At 39.6% G+C, this 20,560-nt stretch overlaps 1 protein-coding gene across 1 annotated transcript in view; it reads right to left on the reverse strand.

Annotated features, from left to right (window-relative positions):
* Gprin3 (GPRIN family member 3) overlaps positions 1–20,560 on the reverse strand; it is a 68,540-nt gene that overhangs the window by 25,199 nt on the left and 22,781 nt on the right. The window lies entirely within an intron of this gene.

Raw genomic sequence — 20,560 nt, forward strand, 5'->3', positions numbered from 1 at the left:
TTGTAATCCTACATAAGGGAAAATGAACTGACCAGTGGATAACATTACAGGTATCCACATCATTTGGGCAAACTCTGAGGTGATAATTCCACCTGAAAGTCCTGAGCCTAAAAGGCAAATCAAATAACTGGCATAGAAATGCTGAAGTTCTGTAGGGTTTGCAGTAGACACTCTCTGAGTAACTACTGACTAGCTTTCTGTCCCAAGCATCAGATTCACTGACAAGGCCCTTGAAATGAAGTTCCAGCAGCTGGCAGTCTTGGGGTGTCTGTTTAGTAGGAGCCAGGAGCCCTTTCTCAGTTTATTGGCCAGCTCTTGTCATTATATCATTTGGCTCTAGTTGCTTTACCTGAAAGGATGGAACAGGAATATAAAAAGTGTTTTTTGAAATTAACCAAATCTTTAGAATAACAAATGAGTACAGAGATAGGCAGAAAGAGGCCAGGCAGGTTTGGCATTCATGACTCACCATGGTAACTGCTAGCACTGTTACCGATAGGGTCGCTCCATGAAATTCTTAAACTTTTCCTATGTAACTACTTTTGTTCCAAGAATGATCCTTGATCCTGTAGCTATACACAGCAAGTACACAACTCAAACATTTAGTGATATATTTTAAAGAAATTGATTTTAAAACAATTCTTTGTTATGCATATAAATAAGTCATTTATTAAAACAAAAGTAATTTGCATATTAATGCTATACAAATACTTGTTTATTTTTAAATCAGTAATTAAATCTTGGTGACAGGACACTGAGTATTGCTTCCCAGAATGATTTGTACGTTGTACAGTTGCCAATGCTTCACATGAATATGTGTTAAAAAGTGGCAGAAGCATGTTAAAGACCACTTAGAAATTCGTGTTAATTTGTTTTATTCTCAAGCCAAAATTCATCAAACAATCTTTTATAAAACTTAATTCAGCAACTCAAGTAGTAATTTAAAATAGTTTTAAAGATTTTTTTTTTGAGACAGAGTTTCTCTGTGTAGCCTTGGCTGTTCTGGACTCACTTTGTAGACCTAGGCTGGCCTCAAACACACAGTGATCCTCCTGCCTCTGCTCCCTGCACCACTGTGTCCAGCTGATTTATTTGTTTTTATTTTATGCACATGTGTGTTTTTATGTATGTATGTATGTATGGATGGATGGATGGATGGATGGGTGTGTGCCAGGTGCCTGAAGGGGTCAAAGAGGGCACTGGAGTCCTTGGAACTGGGGAAACAGATAAGTCTTCTGAGAAACAAACCCAGGTCTTCTGATAAAGAGCAGAAATGCCCTTCATCATTGAGCCATCTCTACAGCTCCATTAAAAAGGAATTTTTAAAAGTCAAACATTCCAACATGACAGGGTCCAAAGATATTCTTTGACCCCCAGGCTTGGGAATTAAAGTAACATTAAAAGTCTTTGTGTTCTGAAGTTAAAGCATTGTTTCTGCAGAAGCAAAAATGTTGCATGTATAGTAGTGCCACTTCAATCCTAATACACAGAGCCTTGAAACCCAGCCGTGCCATGCGGGCAGCAGTCGCTGGGCTGTGTGGTGAGGCACCGGCATGAGCTAGGCTGCAGCGAGGTTGTGCTACCGTCTTGGAGAATACTTCCAGAGGTACCTTAGGTGGATTACACATTTGGTTTTGGATGAATTTTACGGTTGTTACTTCTTCCCAATTTCCTAAGTGATTGTTCTAGACAGGCTGGTGAGCCAGTTTAAGAAGCAGCCCCATCCCAATATGCAAATCGCTGAAGTCCTGCCTTCTGAAATCACATAGTCACGTCAAGGTGTTAGTCGAGGTCACCTCAGCATTTCCGAGGTTAGGATTTGTAAGAATAAAATTTCCTCTTTACATTCTCAATTACTGGAGTGTGCAACTCAAACATCCATTTCCTCTGAGTGTTTTTGTACTTTCTTGATAACATGCTTGTAATTGTTTAAAGTGGTTCAATACGACTCCCAATTAAATGAACTATTAATGCTCTACAACCTTCCTCTATCATTCATTTACATTAGTGAACTGTAAGCTTTTTTACACAATCTCATTTAAATATATACTACAACCAAATATACATATTCACGCTTAACTACTTTTCTGTTTCTCCAAAATCAAATAAGCAATACTTACACTGGCTGGTTTTATGTCAACTTGAAACAAGCTAGAGTCATCAGGAAGGAAGGAGTGTTAACTGAGAAAATGCCTCAATAAGATCTGGCTGTAAGGCCTTTTCTTGATTAGTGAACTCTGAGGGAGAGCTCAGCCCATGGTTGGTGGTGCCTTCCTTGGTGATCCTGGGCTGGGGAAGAAAGCAGGCTGAGCTTGCCAGGGTAGCAAGACAGTACACAGTACCCATGTGTGGCCTCTGCATCTGCTCCTGTGTCCAGGTTCCTGTTTGAGTTTCTGTCCTGACTTTCTTCAGTGATGAACAGCAATATACAAGTGTAAGCCAAATAAGTCCTTTCATCCCCAACTTGCTTTTTGGTCATAGGGTTTCATTACAGCAATAGAAATCCTAACTAAGACATTTGTCTTCTGTTTTTTAAAATTAAATTTAAAAAGACCCTAAAATGTCCAACTGACAAGTAGTTTTAGTAAAATGGCAGTATACAAAATTAACACACAAAAATCAGTAGCCTTTCTGATGACAAAGATATTGAAAAAGAAATAAGCAATCGATTTCATTTATAATAGTATCAAGAATTAAAACATAACATCTTAAAATAATCAACCTAATATAAAAAGTGAAATATCTCTATAACGAAAACACTAAAGGAGGAAATTTTGGGAGACACTAGAAGATGTAAAGATTTTCTATGCTCATAAATCAGAGGAATCGATGTTGTGAAAGTGGTGGGGGGGTGAGGGGTGTGTGTCAGGAGGAAAAGAGAGAGTGGAAAGATGAATGTGGCCCGAATATATTATAGACATGTGTAAAACTGTCATAGGATAAATTAAAAACAGAACTGAGACAAGAAAGGACCAAGAATAGAGCTAGCATTCTGCTGCAAGTTCTGTTCACATGTACTCCTCAGTAGCAGCCGAAGACTCCTACCTGTGTGGAGCTGCGTGCTCACCCTTCTCTGAACAATAGTCTAATTTCTTCTAGTAGTTCCTGATCGTCAGTGATGGACAGCTTCTACCAAAAAGTACTCCATTTATATCTGTAGTATGGGAAAGGGGAGGGCAATCAGACATGTAATAATTTTAGATGCATGGGCAATAAGACAAAGCATGTACTCTGCTTTGAAGTTTTGGGGTCCTTTATACCTGTGCATATATTTGGATGTGCATGTGGTTAAAATCAAGTGCATCACAGGAAAGGACATGTGCTGTAATCCACAGCTTCCCAACTCAAATCTGTCAATCAAATTTGAGAATTATGCAAATTATGCCCTGTACTAATTACTTTCTCGTTGCTGGAAAAATACTATGATCAAAAGCAACTTGGAGAAGAAAAAAGTTTCTTTTATTGTTCCTGAGGAATAGTGGATCGGTCATGGCAGGAGGAAAAGCAAACAGGTTGAAGATATTTTATCTGTACACAAAGAACAACAACAGAGAAAACAGGGAACCATCAAGTACATAACCTTCAGAGCTCACCTTCAGTGATATGCATCCCCTTGCAAGGCTGGCTATCCTGGAGTGTCTATACTCTCCCCTAAACAGCATGACCAACTAGGGACCAATTATTCAAATACCTGAGCCTCTGGGAAATTTTTCTTATTTAAACCATCACATACCTCTTAGCAACTAGCTTCTCTTTCTTTAGACTCCGTAAAGGAAGCATAGACAGTAATTTGGGACCCTTGAGTACTCTTCCTTACACACCTCCCCAACACATTTTTAAGGTGTTGCTTTGCTCTTAAATAGTTTTCCTTTCTTCTTTGGAATATTTGTATACTTATCGCAAGTCTTTGAGTAAGAGGCCAAGAACCTGGAATCACCTGACCTACCCCTGACTACTGGTAACATGTTGATAAATGGACATGATGTGCCTGTCAAATTGCCTTCTGAATAACTATGTTTAAATGTAGAAATTCTTAGTGCAGCTTCTGTATTTGGACAGAGAAGTTTTGTGCAGTGGGTGGAGGTTACTGGTCCGGGTGCTGAGACTGAGAGACTGTTGAACGGTCAGCCTTAAATAGGACATCTACTTCATACATGTACTTCATACATACTTCATACATACTTCTCAAACATGGGGCCATCCTGAACATACTGAACCTGAGGCGTAGAGGAAAGGGCAGGGAGCTGTGGGACACTGTCTTCCAGGGACAACATGGTCTTGCACTCTGAAATTCTGAGCAGCTGTGACCACCTGCACACACCTATCCAAAATTGGAACCCTCAACATCCTGTCATAGAAAGGGAAAGGATTCACGATGCCCCACCCTTCCCTGAGGATTACTGGCAGTTAACAGCCGAGGAAGGAGAGGCATTTCCTTCAGTACAATACCATTGGCAAAATGCCTATGCTCTTGTAATTACTCCTCATCCTAGCTCCGGTAAATCTAATAAGACTCATTGGGGACATACACATGCATGCATGTTCATACACACACACACACACACACACACACACACACACACACACACGCTTGACATGAAAATAGAAAAAAGACCAGTTGGAAAGGGGATGAGGAAAGTGGGAGTGGAACAAGAGAGAGTAATGGGGATGAATATGATCAAAATGCATTATGCATGTATATGAAAATGTTATATATATACTCATATATATATATGATTAATTTTTGCTAATAAAAACAAAACCAGAAAAATTTCATTCAAAATCACGGTATAAGACTCAACAAACTAATATTCATAGTGACCAGAAGATCAACTACAAACTCCATGTGGGGAGGGGCCATGTGCTGAGTGTGTGCTCTGGTGCCCAGCACAGAACCTGGTGTATAGAGCATATGTGTGAGTGTGCAGGCATGCGCTGAGTGTGTGCTCTGGTGCCCAGCACAGAACCTGGTGTATAGAGCATATGTGTGAGTGTGCAGGCATGCGCTGAGTGTGTGCTCTGGTGCCCAGCACAGAACCTGGTGTATAGAGCATATGTGTGAGTGTGCAGGCATGCGCTGAGTGTGTGCTCTGGTACCCAGCACAGAACCTGGTATATAGAGCATATGTGTGTGAGTGTGCAGGCATGTGCTGAGTGTGTAGGCACATACCAAATGCAGAACCAAATACATTTTTTGAATCATGAGCACAACTTCCCAGAAAGAGCTGCACCTTCAGACTGAATGTTCTGCAAGGCTGATTAACTGATCAGAAAGTCAAGGAGGTGGAGGTTTGAATGTTGCAGGTACATTGCCTAATTACATTTTATCCTGAGCCATCTTTAGGCCTTGAAATAGCTTTTCCTTGCCCCTTCTGTGTCAGACCTAACACCTGTGCCTAACAGAGAGAAATCTTTCATAGTGTACTAGCTTAACAAAACCTTGGTCTCTACCAACAAAAAGGAAGCATCTGAGGCCTGTAGCTGACATTTATTCCTGTGCTGTAATTACTTTCTTAATGTTTCCACCAACGTATTTGAAAAGTGCCTTTATTCATATACCTTGTTCTGTTACTATAAACTAACTTCATGAAACTTTTTCCATGATGAAAGACAGGATTTGGAGAATCTAATTGTGTTTCTGGGCCATTGTCATTCATACTCCGCTCCTAAATAAACTATATCCCTACCTGTGAAAGGTGAGAGCTATGTTTTGGTGTCCACAGACCTGCTGTATACAAGATGAAAGGAGCAGATCCAATCACCGTAGTTTGTGTAATCTTAATTTAAAATGAGACACATTTCAAGCACGGTAGTTTCACTTAGTTGATAACATATGAAAACTCAGAAAATATGTTCCCAAGCCTAAAATTCAAGTTAACTGAAATGTTTAATTTTATCATTAATCCAACTATTACTAAGAAACAAGGTTTAATCCCTTGCAGGCCATAGTCATGTTCAATCTAAATATTACAGTGATTGAAAGCATTTTAACAGTAGAAGGGAGAGACAGAGCAGGAATCTGGACTAGATCATTAAAGCAGAACCTTATCAACCACTACCACCTCAGAAGCTTCTGGAACCCACACTACCTGAAGATTTACTTACTCAGATATCGTAGAAAAATCCTTGCATGGATTCACTTTAACAGGCAAGTCTGTGAATGGCTGTGCACTGACTGTGTCCATCTTTCTATGTGATGATCTATGTCCTCTGCAGAGCTTATATCTTCATTCCTGCTATTTCCAATTGCTGAACCAATTGTTTGGTTCAGCAGAGCTAATTAAGTGTTGAGAGTTTACAAACTACTGAAGTAGGCACTGAAGACACAAAATACACATGGACTCTGACCTCAAGAAGGGTGGTTAAAATATGCAAGACAGGAGTCTAAGAAAATGCTAATTACAGAGTGGCTGAGGCACAAAGGAAGGGTTGGTTGAGGTTGAAGAGGGTAGAGAGCATGAAGCAAAGAAGTAAAGTTGAGCAGGGGTGGGGGAGAATGATACGGCTCCAAACATGCCCAACATACAGAAAGATGGTGAGAAAATGGTGAGCAATGAGACACTGACACAAAAGTGCATTTGAGTGTCTTATGCCCAGCTGGCTCATGATAGCATTTAATGCGCTTGCACTGATGGTGAAAACAAAAAGGTAATATTTGATTTGATAGTGCAGCCAAGAGTCACAACCAATATTTCTATCAGTGGTGAGAGAGACACAGGATGATGTTCCTGTAATATCATACAGGTGACGATTCAGTCATCATAACACAATGCTACTGCCATAAACAAGTCTAGTAAACTGTCGATAGCTTTAAGCCTTGGGCAAATATGGTGGGATGCGCAGATGTAACACTCTGTAATGACAGTAAGTGACCATGTTGGCTTGTTCATTTGTGGTAGCAGAATTTTTATCATTATTTTAAAGTGTACTTGTTCATATAAAACACCTACTGTGAAATAGCATGTGATATTCCTGCAGTAGCTCAAACATTTCTGTGGACCACACTTGATTGCCTCAAGTGGCCAGGCTGTGGACCATTCCTTGATGCTACACAATGATGAGATGAAATAATGATGCACTTTTCATAACACACTCCCATTGCTAAGTGGCCCACACATGTAAGTGGTGCCATGGATGCTTCTCCAGAGAATGAGCTGTAAGTTAGCATTGAGCAGTAGGAAGGTTAGAAAGTAGCCTTGAGAATTGAACTTCTGTGGCTGCAGTATCTCTATCTGAGAACTAATTTGATAGAGTTGGATGAGTGGTCCCAAATACAAGGAAGATCTGGAAAGCATTGAATACTGTAGATCATTGTGTATGTTCTCCTAATGCTACAAAGCCAACCTTGATGCTCACTAGGAGGAGCTTCCTATAGAGCCAACACAGAAGTGATTATGTCTATGGATTCCCTTTGGTCTGATGGGCTCATGTCTGGTTAACAGGCTATCCTTCCTGTCGGAAGGCTTCTTGGGCATAAGGACAAACTTTCCTTCAAAGGCCAAGTAGCTCTACTCTACATGCCCTAGGTAATAATACAGGATAGCAACCATTCAATTTGGAGGTGGAGGGGGGATTAAGCAGATATTTCCAAAAACAGAAGATTCACACAGGGACTCTAAGTTGAAGTGCCATGACCATCTGGTAAACGCATGGCTCAGATAGCTTAGTGAGCTGGCTTCCTGTGCTAGCATCAACTTGGAAACATATTTCCTGGATTCTCCTACCTGCCAAGATGTGTCTTGAAGCTTTCTTTAGCCCCAACTGCTCGCTCTAAACAGTGCCTTCTGCCTACCTTAGAACTGGGAATTGGCTGTGAGAGATAGAGAGAAGATGTCTAAGGGGCTGGTGTGCAGGAGCTTGGATGAAATCCAGGTGGAGAACTCATAGAACCTTCTACAGACTGGGGCCTCCTGGGTTAATGCAGTCATGGGGAAGGTAGAGTCACTGTATGTCAATATCAGCAACTACTCTTTCCCAATTCTAGCCTTTCCAGAGTATCTGCATCCTTGGTTAATTAGATCAGTATAAAGACCAGGTGGCTGTCATCCTAGCCTGAGAGTGTTCAGTTTTGACAGATGAATAGATGTGAGTGGTAGGGTTTCACACCCAATATGACTATTAAGGGAGGACAGGCACAGGGACCAGTGAACTCTCCCTCCCTCCCTCTCTCTCTAACACACACACACACACACACACACACACACACACACACACCTTTTCTTCCTCTCCTCCCCCAATTCCCTTCCTGCCTTCTTGTGTGTGTGTTTTTGCACTCACACAGAAGGGTGTGAAGCAATGGCTTTGCATGAGAAGAAGGTTACATTCCAAGTCTGGTTCCTTGACTTGAGTCACATCACACACTGGATAACTAATTGTAAACTCCTAATGATATCTACATTCTCCTAGTCAGGATCGTCTAACCAATAGGCAGATAATTGAACATGTATGAAGCAGGTAGGATGGAGTCAGCATATTCTTTGACCTTGGACTGAATGCGGTATATTAGAATAATAAGGACAAAAAAAAGACCCAAACAGAGAAGGAGGCGAAGGGCCAGCTTTCCTTTTTCCTTGAGAACAGTAGACAGTTGGATAAGATTCGCTCTGGCAGCTCTGTGCCCTAGCTAACAAAACACTAATGATACCAGTTCTGGGAGGAGGTCTAAAATATTCTCCTTCCTAGCAGCCCTGCTCAAAGCTGCAGAAGAAGCTCTGGTTATCCTGTTCTTTGTGCTCTTTTTCTTCCTTTAATGACACACATAATAGTAATGTCTAGAATTTACATGTAGGCCGGGGACACTTAATTTCAAAGGATGATTCTGTGAGCATTACTTACCTTAAGAGAACTGAACTCCCAGAAATTCTTGGCCGAACTTGTACAACAGGGAAAAACAGTAAGGCCTTTTTTTCAGAGCTCTGTCCTTCTTCCAGGCAACAAACAGTATAGGTATCTTTTTATATGAACAATGAATCTTAAATACAGCAATAATTCTTTAAAAATTATTGATGAAAATTACATACTTGGCACCATTATAACAAAACGTATTTTTGTTTTATATAATATTTACTTTTCTCTTTATTCTGTAGCTCTGTTGATCTTTAAGTCTTTTAGATTATTTTTCTTTTTTAATAATTATTCATTTTACATCCTAATCATAGCCCCCTCCCTCCTCTATTTCCAGTTCTACCATCCTTTCCTCTTACCCCATTCCTCTGCCCCTACTCCTCAGAAAAAGGGAACCCCCACCTACCCATCCCAGCATATTAAGTAGAATCATGACTGAGAACATCCTCTTCCACATTTCCCTGATAAGGGAATCCTACCAGCAGGAAATGACTGAAAAGCATGTTCCAGAGTCCTTGTCGGAGATAGCCCCAGCTCTCCTTACTAGGTAACTCACATGAAGACCAAGATACCCATTGGGTACATATGTGTAGGGGGCCTAGGTCTAGTTCATACATGGTCCTTGGTTAGTGCTTCAGTATCCACAAGCCCCTCTGGGCCCAGGTTCTTAGCTCTGTGGGTCTTCTTACGGAGCTCCTGTCCTCTGCTGGTTGTTCTATCCTTCGCCCCCACTCTTCCACAAACCTCCCTGTGCTCTGCCCAGTATTTGGCTGTGAGACTTAGCATACGTTTCAATCCATTGCTGGGTAGAACCTCTCAGTGGACAACTATGTTAGGCTCCTGTTTTAGACCATCTTGATAAGAGTATTAGGGCTTTGGCTGATGATATTCTAACTCATTTTAATGTATTTTTAATATAATTATAGACCCATTTCATTTACTGTCACACTAATTACTTGTATTACCTAAAGTTTGATTTTACCTTTCTTTATTATTTACATTTGCAAAAGATTAGCAATTCTTTTTGAAAACCTAGTTCTCTCTCCTATGTTCACGTAAAGAAGAAACAGGTCATCTTTCTCATGGCTTACCCTGTCAGAACCAGAAGCCTTAAAAGATAAGACAGAAATGCTACATCCTGCCCACAGATTCAGGGTAAACAGAATAGAGAGGAAAGCTAGGGAAGTGGGTTCAAAACAAGGTAGCAGCCAGAAGATGGAGGGGCATGTACTTCTCATCATCTTTATCACCCAAATCCTTTTATCAATTTATAGTTTCCAGATTCAACATTCTGTAGCTGAGGCCCAGTTAATTCTGAATGTAGGGATTGGGGAACTCTTTCTTGACAGCTTTGCAAAGAGAGAACACAAAGAAGAACTGATTCCTCCTCAGGACACAGGAGTGCTGCAAAAGAAGAAGATGGTGAAGAGAAGAAGAGGAGGAGGAGGAGGAGGAGGAGGAGGAGGAGGAGGAGGAGGAGGAGGAGGAGGAGGAGGAGGAGAAGGAAGAAGAAGAAGAAGAAGAAGAAGAAGAAGAAGAAGAAGAAGAAGAAGAAGAAGAAGAAGAAGAGGAGGAAGAAAAAGGACAGATTTGGAAAGGGTGGGCAGTGAACAATGCCCAGAACAGAACATGGAGCAATAAATAAATCATTTAAATTACTGATTAATAACAGTGGCAGTTGTGTGAGAAACCCTGAGCTGCCTGAAAATCATGGCCCATGGCCCATGGCCCCATTGTAGGAATTTTCCCAGGCCCTGCCCTACCTGTGGGGTTATTCTGTAGTGTTCCAATTTCACACTTGGATGGGGTCATAGCACACTAATTTTTCTAACAGCAAAAAGAACTCTTTTCTAACCAGTGTGGCTACTCATTTCTGTAGCTCTGACTCCCTCACAATTCAGCTTCTTAAAAAGGCTACAATCCCTTCACAACAATCTTCTAAAATCACTCCCAGATTTTGTTTCCTCTTTGGTCAATCCTCATTTCACTTGATAAATTTACCTTGATAAATGATTAAGTAGCCTTTGCTAGAACAGATGGGCTGTTTTGAGCCCTCATCTTATGTGGACTTCCCTGGAACATTTGATATTTTGACCACTGTGTTCTGGGTAGTAGTATGTCAACTTTAGATAATATAGAGTCATTTGGGAAGATGGAAAATTGAGAAAATGCTTGTGGGCAGCTTTGCCATGTATTTTCTTCACTGATGGTTGATATAGGTAGCCCACCCCACAGGGAAAGGTACAATCCCTGGGCTGATGGTTCTCATTATTATAAGAAAACAGGCTAAATAAACCTCAAGGAGCAAGTCAGTAAGGATAGCCTCTGTATCACCTCCTGCCTCCAAGTTCCTGCCTTGAGTTCCTCCCCTGACTTCACTTAGGTGATGGACTACAAGCTGTAAGGTGAAATAAATCCTTTCCTTGTTTATAAGGGCTATGATGTTTTATCACAGCAATAGAAATCCCAAGACCCTCTCCTTTTAGAAAGTTCTTCAGTTGCGGTATATTCTTACTTGGTTTTCTTATACTCTTTGGAGGATTCTTTAATTTCATTCTTCAGTTCCCCCTTTCCTTGCCAGTTGGTTTCCTAAATGTTGCCACCATCCAGACCTCTGCTCTTTTCATTCCATGCATTCTACCTAGAATTCTGATCACATACATGGCCGCAAACTTCCAGTCTGTCTCAACCCAGAGTTTCTACCAGTCTCCAAAGCTGACAATTTTCATTTAGTTGTCTTACTGGTACCCTGTTAAAGATATCCACAACACATCCATTTTTACTGTGATCACATTCATCTTTTTTAATGCAGTTTTATCTTCTCCTTTAGGCTAGAAATGTCAGAGCTATTCATGTCTCACTCTGTTTACTCCATACTTCTAGCCACTGTGTCTTACACACACTTCCTTTGTAATATGGCTGACATCTGTCCTGTGTAGACTCTGACCATTCCTTGCCAGAGTTATTTCAGTGACTCCTTAAACTCACCCCCTTCAATCTGTACCTTCTTCAGTTCTCTATTCTGTTGCCACAGAGCATTTTTAAGTGAAATTTGATCATGTAGCTCCTAGAACAAAGGGACACATCTATTTCAGAATGGAATTCACACTTGTGAGTATGGCACACAAATTTCTGTAATGAGGCTCTCATCATTCCTTATGCCTCATGCTTCTTATTGGGATTCCCAAAGTTTTTCAACTCAACCACGTGAGAAGGATCCATGGTTACTCAAATATAACAAAGATTTTTGTCTTTATCCATGCTGTTGCCTGTTTCTTCAATGTTGTTCGGATGGGGTTAAATGGTATCCCCCAAGTTCCAGGTTCTTTGGTAAATGTAATTTTTTTTTCAAATAATTTTTTATAGATATAACCAACTCAGAATAAAATTATTCTGGGTTAGGGTTGGTTTTAATCCAGTATGAACAGTGTCTTCATACACATAGCACGTAGGAAAATAGATCACCGAGGCAGTATTTACACAGTGTGTTGGCAGATCACTGCCAGCCAGCAAAGCCAAGACAACATGGCACAGTCTCTCTGGATTATTAGGACAGAATAAATGTGCATTATTTCATTCCATTGTTCTAGCTCAGGAAAATCAGAGTGTACTGATTCTAGTTAACTTAGCATAATCTATTGTGGAAAAACCCTTCACCCTGGCCTATTCCAACCCTTAACTCAGTTGTCTTTATACTTTCAATGAATTTGTGTATGGCTCTATGAAGATTTGGTCATTATAGTTCAATGATGATATACATGAGAGAAACCAGGATGTCTCGCCTGGTATCTTCAGTATTTTGTACAACATGGGCAAGAAAAAAGAAGAGTCCAATTAAGGTTTGGTGATTTCAACTTGTCTCAGAAATGTAATTGCACTTTCTTCAAATGGACCCTTACAAATCACTAAGTAGAGTGGATGTAAGTTAATGGAAAAAGTAAGAGATCACAGGAGTTTAACAATATACAATGAATTATCAACAAAATTACTGTAAAATAATAGTTATTTCTATTACTGTATTAATTTTATTTACTAAGCAATAATGAGAATTACGTCCATGGTATTTCAAAGAATGAATTATTTGCTTTGAATTTGTCTTTCTGCTTTGAGTAGTAATTTGTAACAAAACACACACAATGAGTATTTATAATAGACATGTTTGTAAATAATAAGCTAAGTGGAAATCAGAAAAATTTACAAGAGACCTTGTTCCCTTTGCCATTGAAGAGCTGTGATTCCTCTCTTGCTTCAGTGGCATGTCACTTGTGTTCTCAAGAGCTCGTTTGGAAATGAACAATGCAAACATGTGGAAAGGTAGCTGAGAAATTGCTTGTCTATATAGGCACTGTGCTCCTTATAGGACAATTCTCCCTGTGTTAAGATTAGATATTTCCACTGTGTTGTCATGAGATAGGAATCATAGCCACAGACTTTACGTTACAGATCTCACCAATTTGTAGAGGTTCTTCTAATAAAGACACACTGAATAGGAACTGTTTACTTTTTACAATTCATCATTTTGATTATTTCATGTGTATGTATGATATTTCTGCCCCAAGCAGAAATGTGGATCATTTTCCCATAAAAGTAATAAAAATATTTTTCTGAACAGGGGCTGGGAGGAGGACTTTAATCTTTCACTTATAAAATCTCATGTTTACCTGAGGACCATGAGGTGAGAGAAGGCACAGCTTGTTGTTAGCAGTCAGAATCCATGCACTAAGCATGTAGAATTACTTTTGGGGTCACCCCAAATTGCTTAACAGATAATCTGTGCCAGGCCAGTGGTAGGTTAAAAGTAGTCAGAAAGACATCCAGGGCCCAATCTTGGCCTTGTGGGACATGTATCTATTAAAATGCAGTTTCAGTAGCAGAGATTTTTAATATTAGACAACAGCAGAATAGACTATTCCTACATTTACAATCAGAAAAGTTTTCTGGGCACCTAGGGAAGATCTACTGCAAATCCTTAAAATCATAACCATCAGGAGCAGAATAAGTATCCAATTGGTCATAATACATATGGCTATTGAGAGATAGCACTGAGTGGATGAAAGGAAGAGAGGCTGGAAGGCGATGCTGTCAGCCTGTGGATAGGGCCAGGCACAGAACATCAGGAGCACACGCTATTGCTATGTGCAGGAGAGGGGCCAGCCAGGGGCACAAGTGTAACCAACCTTGCATTTGGGCTTGCCAGAGAGAGCAGAGGGCATTTCAGGTACATATGAACACATGACCAGACATAGTGACAGCTGGCTGGCGGTGTGTGGTGCTGGGTGTGGGAGGGCAGGTTGAGGATGCATTGGGGCTGGAACAAAAAGTAGCTAGTTGTTTCTTTAGCTTCACAAGCACAGCAGCCATCTGTTGAGGGAAGAGGCCAAAGGGAACAAGAAAGCCAGGCTGCAGTAGGTCCAGTTGTGGGCAGTCTGGGTGTGGCAGGCAGGAAGGCACCTGAAGGCAGGAGACAGAAGCCCATGCAGAAGGTGACTGGAGAAGATTCTAGTGTCAGAATGTATCTGGAAGCAATGTATCTGGAATATTTATGAGGTCAATTCAGCTGTACCCTCTGAGTGTGAGGGGAGGAATGAAAATGCAAGGTTTTCTAAGGCAAGGTGAAAGGTAGAAAGGTTGTGGTTGCTGTCTGCTCACACATAGGGTGTTCATTGTAAGTTTTTGAGGCATGGGAAGCTGTCCCTGTTGACACCTGAGCTTTGACCAGAAGGTAAGAAGGTAGGCAAGCAAAGGAACAGCTGCGTGGAAGAGGATATCAGAAAGGAAGTTCAGAAAAGTCATATGAAAACCCACATCTTTTATAAGTTTAAGTGGAGTTATCCTATGCCGGGTATTTTGTTCATCCAGGAAGCCGTAGGGTGAGGAAGGAGGCCAATGTTAGCTGTGGGATACCACAGCACGAGTTGTTGGCCAGAGGTATCCCAGAGACCTTTAATAAAATACAAGCAATGACCATTGCTTTTTGTTGCCTACCGGAACTTGGTAAGACCCTATTACTGATGATAGCACATAAAACTTGTCACAGGACATGGAAAAATTAAAATTGTTATTAAGCTGGATACTCCCTTCGTTCAGTTGGCTGTATCAGAAGGTGTTATAGGGTTGTTGGGTAGAAAAAAAAAGAGTCATCCAGCTGTTACCCAGCTGTTAACTACAATAAGTGGCATGTTTTCTTAGCTACTGTTTGGTGACAAGATACATGACCATGCCTTTTATAGAAGAAAACATTTAATTGTGGGCTTGCTTACACTCTCAACAAATTAGTTCATTTTTATCATGAAGGGGAACGTGGCAGATACCCTGCTGGAACAGTAGCTGAGATCTTGCATTCTGATCCACACGATAGAGGTAGAAAGAAAGCAAGATTGGACATGGACTTTTGAAACCTCAACATCCACCCTCAGTTACATACCTCCTTCAAGAAGGTCATACCACCTAATCTTTCCTAAGTAGTTCACCAACTGAAAACAAAATATTCAAATATATGAGCCTATGGGGATAGGGTATTCTCATTCAAGCCACCACACTTGGCAAGATATGCTCCTGGCGCAACAGTGTCATGAACGTTATGGGAGTAACTTTGTAAAATGTAAAGACTGCTCTATAGAAGGAAACACCTATCTGGTACTGAAGAGTTGCCCAAGAACCCATGGAAATAATAATAGAACTGACTCAGAATCAAACTGTTCTATAAATTCGTTCTCTACTCATAGATCAGTGCAACTCATCAGAAAAGCTCTTTCATGCAGTGGATGGTAGTTAATGCAGAAACCTACAACTTGCTAAGATGAGAATAAGTGTCTGTGGTTTGCTCAGCCATAAGTGTGACCTCTATACCATACTTCCTTTTCCCCAAGCCTCAGGGACTCAGTGGTGAAGGGTCAGAAAGAAAAATCCAGAGATTAGGAAAGACTGGAGTTTAACAGTACCCCTGGCCATGATAGTACCACATGAACTCAAAGCAGTCATGGTTCCCTTCACAAGACCTACATAGTCAACATCATCCTAAATATAGAATGACTTAAAACAATACCACTACAGTCAAGAATGAGACATGGCTTTCCACTAGCCCCACTTCTTTTCAATATAGTGCTTGAAATCCTAGGTAGACCTGAAGGACCTGGAGAGCGCTGCCCTGTGGGAGCAGCTGCACTCCCAAGCTCTGCGCTTCCAGCTTGAGTTTATTTGAAGGAAAAAAAAAAAAAAAACAACTTCCAAGGTCTTGCTTTGCTTTTGTCCAGTTGCTTCCTCTCTGACCTGTATTTGTGCTAACAGATCACTTCTGGCCTAAGTGAACAATTTTGCAAATGGCCTCAGTCATTTTCATTTATTAAATGTGGGTAAAGCTAAGTTGTTATGGCTGTTTAAAGTTTTTGTCAATCTTAAAATCAACTTCAGTCTGTCATCCAGAAATTGTGTATACATCTAGGGTACACTAGAAGAACATTTACCATAACTAAAATATAGAACCAATTTAGATGCCCATAGCAAGACAAATGTGTTAGGAAAATGTGGCTTATCTGACATTTTCATAAAATGGAGATGTTATTTCAAATAAAATAAATAAACCAGATGCAGAAAAAAAAAAAAAAGAAATCCTAGGTAGAATAGTAAAACAAGGAAAGAATTACAGGGATACATTCACTATTTGTCGATGGTATGTTTTTACATAAAAGATACCCAAAATTTCACTAGAAAATTCATATAAATGATAAAACTTTCAGCAAATTGACAGAAACAATACTAGAAGGCTTCTCATACCAGATTTCAAGATATATTGCAGTGCTGTAATAATAAAAGCACTTTGGCAATGGCACAAAAGTAGACATGAACATTGATAGAACAAAACAGAAGACCAAAACATGGGTGCATGTAACTATAGCCATCTGATTTTGGGGATGATATAAAAAAATACACACTGGAGAAAAAATAGCATCTTGAAAAAATGATGTTGAGAAAATGGAATGTCCACACACAGAAGAATAAAATTAGAAATAGCTCTACCACCTGGCACAAAATAAATTCTAAATGCATCAGGGACTTCAGTATAAAACTTGAGATTCTAAAACTGCTAGAAGAAAATGAAGATAGAACCCTATAGGATGAAAGGACTTTCATAAGAAAGGACTTTCTGGATAGGACTCCTTCATTCAAAAGTTAATCCTAATAATTATCAAGTAGAACCTCATAAATTTAAAAAGCTTCTGTACAGATAAGAAAGAGTAAATTGAATAAAAGTTAGCCTACAAAGTATGAGGGCAAGCTTTGGTATCTAAACATCTCATAGAGCATAAATATTCAGAATATCCAAAAAACTCAAATAACAAAGAACAAGAAAACAAATGACCTAATTTAGAAGTGGGCTATGGATTCCTTTATTACACCCCACAATCATTCTCTACCACAGACCACCAGCAGCCACAGTAGGCTGGGATACAGATATCTCAAAACCACCATAATTAACTATGACCCAGAATGTGCAACAGCAACCAAAGAACGGAACACCCACACAACAAAGTCAAGACCAGATATCTACACCAGAAACACCAAACTTGTCATAACTCTAGGTACCTAGTTCCCAGTACAAAACCACAAACATGAACAACCAAGACACTATATCTGTTTCAGAAACCAGGAACCTATTGGCTAAATCCCTGAAAAGGGAAATTTAACTGAAGGATACAAGAAGGACTTTAAAATAGCAATCTTAAATGTGTTCAAGGACCTTAAAGAGGATATGACTAAAAGCCTTAATGAAGACTATAAAAACACAAACAGTTGACTGAATGGATTAAAATAATTCAAACATGAAAGAAGTCGAAGATCTATAGAAAACACAAACCAAAATAAAACTGAAAATGAGAAACTGAGGAAGCCAAACACATATCTCAGAGATAAGATTCACCAATAGATTAAAAGACATGGAATAAAGAATTTCAGGTCTTGAAGGGAAAGTAAAAATAGACGGATAGTTTAGCCAAAGAAAATGTTAAATCTTAAAAAAAAATCTAGGCACAAAACATCCAGGAAATCTAGACATTATGAAAGTAAACTATGGAGACTAAGCTTATACATAAAAAGTATAGAAAAAGGAGAAGAAACTCAGGGCAGAGACACAGAGAATAATTTTTAAAAAATGATAGAAAAAATTCTCAATCTAAAGAAGGAGGAGCCTTTCAAGGTCTAAGAAGCATTCAGAACACCAAGCAGACAGGAACAGTTAAGAAATTCACTTTAACACATAAAAATAAGTAAAAACAAAAGATATTAAAAGCTGCAAGGGAAAAAATACAAATCACATGTAAAAGGATCCCAATAAAATAACACCCAGTTTTTCAGTGGAATTTCAGAAAACCAGAAAGGCCTATACTGATATTATACAAGCCCTGAATGAATTTAGATGCCCATACTATCATACCCAACAAAACTATCAATGACAATCAATAAAAAATTTAAACAATATACAGTTTTTAAAATGTAACGGATTTCTGTCCCCCAAGCTCTACAGAAGACACTAGAATAAAAATTGAAGACTGAAGAAACTGTTAACACTCAAGAGGATCCAAAGTGGCTGGGCAATTTGATCATCGACCCCAAGTGGGGAGCAGCCTTAGCAGGCCACAGAGGAAGATAATGCAGCCAGTCCTGATGAGATCTGATAGGCTAGGGTCAGAGAAAAGGGGAGGAGGACCTCCCCTATCAGTGGACTTTCTGAACAGAACACCAATAGCACAGGTTGTACAGCCAATAATTAATAAATAGGACCCCATGAAGCTGAAAAGCTTCTTTATCACAAAGAATAGCATTCAGTCAAACTGGAATCCACAGAATCAGGAAAGATCTTTATCAAATACACTTCTAATAGGGGGCTCCTATCTAGAATATATAAAGAACTCAAATAACTGAACATCAATTAAACAAATACCCCAATTAAAATATGGGGTATAGACATGAACAGAGAGTCTTCAAAAGATGAAACACAAATGTCTGAGAAACACTTAAAGATTGTCAATATCCTTAGCCATAAAAGAACTTTGAGATTTCATCTTGTCCCAGTTAGGATGTCAAAGATCAATAAAAGAAATGACAGGTCATGCTGGTAATGATTTGGAAAACAAGGAACATGTATTCATCGCTGGTCAGAGTACAAACTGATATAGCCATTACAGAAATCAGTGTAGAGATTCATCTACAAGGTGAAATCAGTCTACCTCAATATCCAGCTAAGCCATTCTTGGACATACTTGCTAAGGACTCTATCATACCACAGAGATACTTGCCAATCATGTTTATTGCTGCTCTAGTCACAATAACCAGAAACTGGAAAACAGCCTAGATGTCCATAAACTGAAGAATGGATAATGAAAATGTGATATATTTCCACAGTTGGTTATTAGTCAGCTGTTAAAAACAAAATTAATGAAATTTGGTGGTCAATGGATAGAACTAGAAAAAAAAATCATTATGAGGGGATCCAGAACACAAAATAGAAATGTTGCATGTTTTCTCTTATATGTAGATGTTCACTTTTAAGCTTTTGAGATGTGTGCTTAAATCTGAATAATCACAAAAATTAGGTACTTAGTAAGAAAAGAGTGGGAGGAGGGGCTCTTCCAAGGAAGAGAAAACAGAACACAGTGTGATAAAGAGATAAATGGGAAGCTAGAAGATTAGATGGGCAGGGGGATGGGAGAGTAGGGAAAAGGAGAGTGGGCATGTGGGGAAGGACAACTTACATTAAAGGCCTTTTGAAAAGTCATAATGAAACCTACTACTGCAGAAGTTTTTATATACATATATACACATATGAAAGGAACTGAAATGAAGTCGCCATATGTGGGAAATGATGCCTTAATTAGATATTTTATTCCACGAAGTAAGACTTCCCATGCCAGGAACTGGCTACATCGTGCTGAATTGTTGGTTAAAGGGGTCCCATAGATCCCTCCTCAAATATCACATACTCTTCAAAACCTGATAATAAAGCAATGTTGATGAAGAAAGACACTGTTTACTTATATCATAAAACACCAAGAAATCAAGCTCATACCCACCTAGAAGCTTAACTCTTTCTATTTGTTTGTTTTATGTTTTTCAAGACAGGGTTTCTCTGAATATCCTTGGCTGTCCTGGACTCACTTTGTAGACTAGGCTGTCCTGGAATTCACAGAGGTCCACCTGCCTCTACCTCTCTGAGTGCTGAGATCACAGGCGTGAGAAGCTTAACTCTTCCTGATTAGTATTTATAGTGTTGGAAGGTACTCTGCATAAAAAAAATAATAACATTAACCATCAGTTTCACCCAGATATAAACCCTGTAACCTACAACAGTGGCCTGACTACAATAGGGACAAAAATATTATGGAAGTAACCAACCACCATTTCATTTAATTTAAGGTTCATTGCTGAGACAGAACCCTCTGACACTGCTAAAGTTACCACAGACCTGAGACTATATAGATCATGGGCCTGGGGAAAAACTCACTATCAAAGAACATAGCAATAAACGGACTCTCAGTTACATATTGCTCTACTCTTAGAGCTAGCATCACTCACTCCTAATCAGAGAAGCCTCTTCTTACAGGAGATGGCAACTATTACAGAGGCCCACAACTGGACAAAGTTGGAGGACAGGAGACTTTGGAGCCTCTTAAGTGGAATGTCTTAATCAAACCCTTCCCCTCAAGGATCAAGGATCTATGCA

Source organism: Meriones unguiculatus, chromosome 21, assembly GCF_030254825.1.
Source record: "Meriones unguiculatus strain TT.TT164.6M chromosome 21, Bangor_MerUng_6.1, whole genome shotgun sequence".
Taxonomy (NCBI): domain Eukaryota; kingdom Metazoa; phylum Chordata; class Mammalia; order Rodentia; family Muridae; genus Meriones; species Meriones unguiculatus.